The sequence below is a fragment of the Balaenoptera ricei genome, chromosome 9 (assembly GCF_028023285.1).
Source record: "Balaenoptera ricei isolate mBalRic1 chromosome 9, mBalRic1.hap2, whole genome shotgun sequence".
In the NCBI taxonomy this organism is placed as follows: Eukaryota; Metazoa; Chordata; class Mammalia; order Artiodactyla; family Balaenopteridae; genus Balaenoptera; species Balaenoptera ricei.
In genome coordinates, this window is record NC_082647.1 from 37361756 (window position 1) to 37366249 (window position 4494).

General features: G+C 42.3%; 1 pseudogene; it reads left to right on the forward strand.

Annotated features, from left to right (window-relative positions):
• Window positions 1–2498: 2498 nt before the first annotated feature.
• On the forward strand, window positions 2499–4076 carry LOC132371443 (stress-induced-phosphoprotein 1-like; annotated as a pseudogene).
• Window positions 4077–4494: the final 418 nt, after the last annotated feature.

The window sequence follows — 4494 nt, forward strand, 5'->3', positions numbered from 1 at the left end:
AAGAAATGCTGTGTCTGCTCAAACTATTTCCTCTTTCTTCCATTGTGTCTTGCTATCTAGCTTGAAATATTCGCTATTAAAATCGTACCCCTCATCCCCAAGTTAGACAATTGGGGAAATGTTGAGAATCTCTTTTATTAGTCGGGACAACTGAGTTTTCTTTATTTACAATTTATACTCCACATATCGCCAACATATTTGAGACAGTCAACAATAAAACTGTGTCCATTATGGAAATGAAAAGTAATCGTTCCCTTCTTTCGTACTTATCCCTCCTAATAATAAAAAAGCAAAAGTCAACTTTGAATCAACATTTGTTAAAATTGTCAGAAAACATAAGCCAAAATAACATTTGATTATTTCATATCAGAACATTCTGGTAGTCTTAGGCAAAGGGGAAACTGGATGGGCAGGGAAAAGGTTTTATTTAGGATTAAAGAAATGCGCCAGTTACTAAGATTTTGACTCTCCTTCCAGCTGTTTTACGTGATACTGGAGTGGGGACTTTGCAAACCTCTTTGCCAGCTGGCTCCCTATTAAGCTCTGCCAGTTGTGCTCTGTGTGTGTAGGTGTGTGTGTGTGTGTGTGTGTGTGAGAGAGAAGTTTTAAATACGTCCAAGATCTTTCCTTTGTTCTTCCAGCTCTAAGGGAGGTAGCTGCTTCCTCATTTTCTCTTTTTTGCCTTTTCAGTCACCCAATTAACTTTATACCTAATTGATAATTACTTACATGTTCTATTTTCTCTGTTAAGTGACTAGTCTGACTGCAGTCTCCTGACTAGATCTTAATGGATACCAGGCAGTGTCTCTTAACATGTTTACTTACGTGAAGCAGTAAGCCTCTTAAGACAGTCACACACTCTTCCTGAGCTATTAAGGCAAAGGTCTTCCCATAATATCCAATTTTTGTTAAATATAATGTTTCTTTTAACAAAGAAGCATGTAAAGCTTTGTTTTATTCCCTTTTTAATTTTTGGTAAAATACTTATTGTAAAGATTGTAATTTGCTTCCTTTGGATGTGTAAATGGACTATGTTAGTCAGGCCCATGATTGCATGAATCACACATGGGTAGGAAAGCTCCAAATCACCCCCCAGTGCTAATTTTTCTATATGATAGCTTGGTAAATAAAATGAGGATTGTGGTCCTAGAAGCTTAAAAACTAAACCCAATTGGAAATCTGGTTTCTTTAATAATTCACTATCAGAATATTTAAAAACAAAAAAATTTTAAAGTTGTTAGAAAGACTGCTAGTTCTATAAAGAAAGGTGATTATATTAAGAGTCAGTGATTATTTTTTGCATGAAATTTAACTTTCAGCTTTCTGACAAGCCACAGCAACACCACTGTTGTTATGGACAAGTAAAGTTCACTTTTTCTTCCACAGATTAGTCCATTCATTATAGGAAAGTACAATCACCAAGGCTCAGGGGTTTTCAGGACTGCTGTATAATGAAACATATGGCCAAGGAGTCCAGAAAAAAGGGCAATATAAGGGCCAAGATTATGAGGCAGGAAGGACCTGGAATTTGAGTTCAAAAAGAAGGTAGAAGCCAAATTTACTTAGGATTACCTTAACAGTGGAGTGCAGAGGACAGAGGAATAGCATATTTAAAATGCTGGAAGAAAAAACTATCAACCAAGAAATCTATACCTGGCAAACTTTGAGAGAACTTAGATCTACCTAACAAATATTTACTAAAGAAAGTCCTTCAGACTACTAAGAAATGACTCAGGATGGTGACTTGAATCCACAGGAAGAAACAAAGAGCACCAGAAATGGTAAATATGTGGGTAACTATAAAAAAGTGTATAAATATTCCTTTTCTTTTCTTATAATTACTTTAAGAGACATAAGATCCAAATGTCCATTGGCAAGTGGAGGGGTAAACAATGATATGGAATATTTTCATTATGACAAGGATCCCTATGTTGCCCTTTCATAATCACACTCAACTCCCTTCCCCACTGTACCTCCCACTCCACTCCCTGCCCTGTCCCTGACCCCTGGCAACCACTAATGTCTCCTCAATTTGTATAATTTTGTCATTTCAAGACTGTTGTATGATGGAATCACACAGATATTATGTAACCTTTTTGGATTGGGTTTTTTTCACTCATCACAATTCCCTGGAGATTCATTCAAATTGTTGCACGTATCAATAATCCATTTCTTTTTATTACTGAGTAGTATTCAAGGTTATGAATTCCAGTTTCTTTAGTCATTCACCCACTAAAGAATGTTTATTTCCAGTTTTTGGCTATTCCGAATAAAGCTGTTATAGACATTTGTTTACAAGTTTTTACGTGAGGATAAGTTTTTATTTTTCTGGGATAAACACCCAAGAGTACAACTGCTGGATATTATGGTAGTTGCATGTTTAGTTTAAGAAACTGCCAAACTGTTTTCCAAGAGTGGCGAGGAATTATCTTTTAAAAACTTCTAGGCTGGGAACAGGGAGCAGATCAAGTCTGTTGAATGGGGTTTGCTGCCAGGCTATGGAGCAGGTAAATGAGCTAAAGTGAAGGGCAATAAGGCCCTGAGTGCTGGCAACATGGATGGTGCATTACAGTGCTGCTCTGAGGCGGTAAGTCAGATCCCCAGGCCCATGTGCTCTCCAGCAATCACTCAGCATCCTACACCAAGAACAGAGACCGCCAGAAGGCTTATGAGGATGGTTGCAAAATCATTGACTTAAAACCTGACTGGGGCAAAGGCTATTCCCAAAAAGCAGCAGCTCTTGAGTTCTTAAACTTATATAAATCTGCCACTCGAACCTATGACAAGGGTTTAAAACATGAAGCAAACGATCCTCAGCTCAAAGAGGGTTTACAGAATACGGAGCCTCAGTCAGCAGAGAGGAAATTCAAGAATGCTTTCAACATGCCCGATCTGTACCAGAAGTTGGAGAGTGATCCCAGGTCAAGGACACTGCTCATGGATCCTACCTACCAGGAACTGATAGAACAATGTCTAACGGGCCGTCTGACCTGGGCAAAAACTGCAACATCCCCAGATCGTGACTACCCTCAGTGTCTCCTTCGAGGCTATCTGGGCAGTATGGATGAGGAGGAAGAAGTTGAGACACCTCCACCACCACCTTCTCCCTAAAAGGAGACCAAGCCAGAGCCAATGGAAGAAGACATTCCAGAGAATAATAAGCAGGCACTGAAAGAAAAAGTTGGGGAAGGATGCCTGTAAGAAAAAAGACTTTGACACAGCCTTGAAACAGTATGACAGAACCAACGGCCAGGACCCCACCAACATGACTCACATGACCAATCAAGCGGCCATGTATTTCACAAAGGGCGACTAGAGTGAATGTCAGGAGCTTTGTGAGAAGGCCATTGAAGAGGGGCTAGAGAAGCAAGAAGACTATCATCGACAGATTGCCAAAGCTTATGTCAAATTGACAGAGCCTGTTTCAGAGAAGGAAAGTACAAGGATGCCATCCATTTCTACAAATCTCTGGCAGAGCACTGAACCCCGGATGTGCTCAAGAAATGCCAACAGGCAGAGAAAATCCTGAAGGAGCGAGAGTGGCTAGACTACATAAACCCTGGCCTGGCTTTGGAAGTATCCCCAGGCCAGGAAGCACTACACAGAAGCCATCGAACAGGACCCCAAGAGATACCAAATTGTACAGCAATCGAGCTACCTGCTTCATCAAACTCCTGGAGTTTCAGCTGCCACTCAAGGACTGTGAGGAATGTATCCAGCTAGAACTGACCCTCACCAAGGGTTATACATGGAAAGCAGCTGCCCTAAGAAGCAGTGAAGGACCGTACAGAAGCCATGGATGTCGGCCAGAAGGCACTAGACCTGGACTCCATTGTAAGGAGGTAGCAGATGTTTACCATGGCTACATGATGGTCCTGTACAACCCACGTGACAGCCCTGAAGATGTGAAGCGATGGGCCACGGCCAAGGTGCAGCAGATGAGTGACCTGGCCACGTGGCTCATCCTGCAACAGATGCAGAAGGACCCCCAGGCACTCAGCGGACACATAAAGAATCCTGTAATAGTGCAGCAGATCCAGAAGCTGCTGGATGTGGGTCTGATTGCAATTCAGTGATGACTTGCTCATCATATCCCTTCCCTTCACCCTCATGTGGAAAAAGGAGCTGGAACTGTGGCAAGCAGCATAGAGCAGAAGGGAGAGAAAGGGAAAAGGCGAACATCTTCTCTCTATGCTTATACAGACCTATGTGGAAGATAGAGAAACTTGTACTGGAGTCATTTGTGTGGCCTCTGGGCCCTCCTAGCACACACACGGTCTCTCCTGCTGCCCCGGAGTTTCATGTGTCCCACCCCTGGCGCTCAGTCGCTGTCCCAGCTGCTCTCGCATAGTTGGTGATTTGGGGGCAGGGAGTAGGCATGTGTGTGGAGGGGAGGGTGTTCTTCCCAACCTCAGGCCCAAGTGTCTTCACACTATTAGCTCCATGACCCCTTCACCAACAACACAAGCCAGTCCGGCATGGTTACATGTTTAA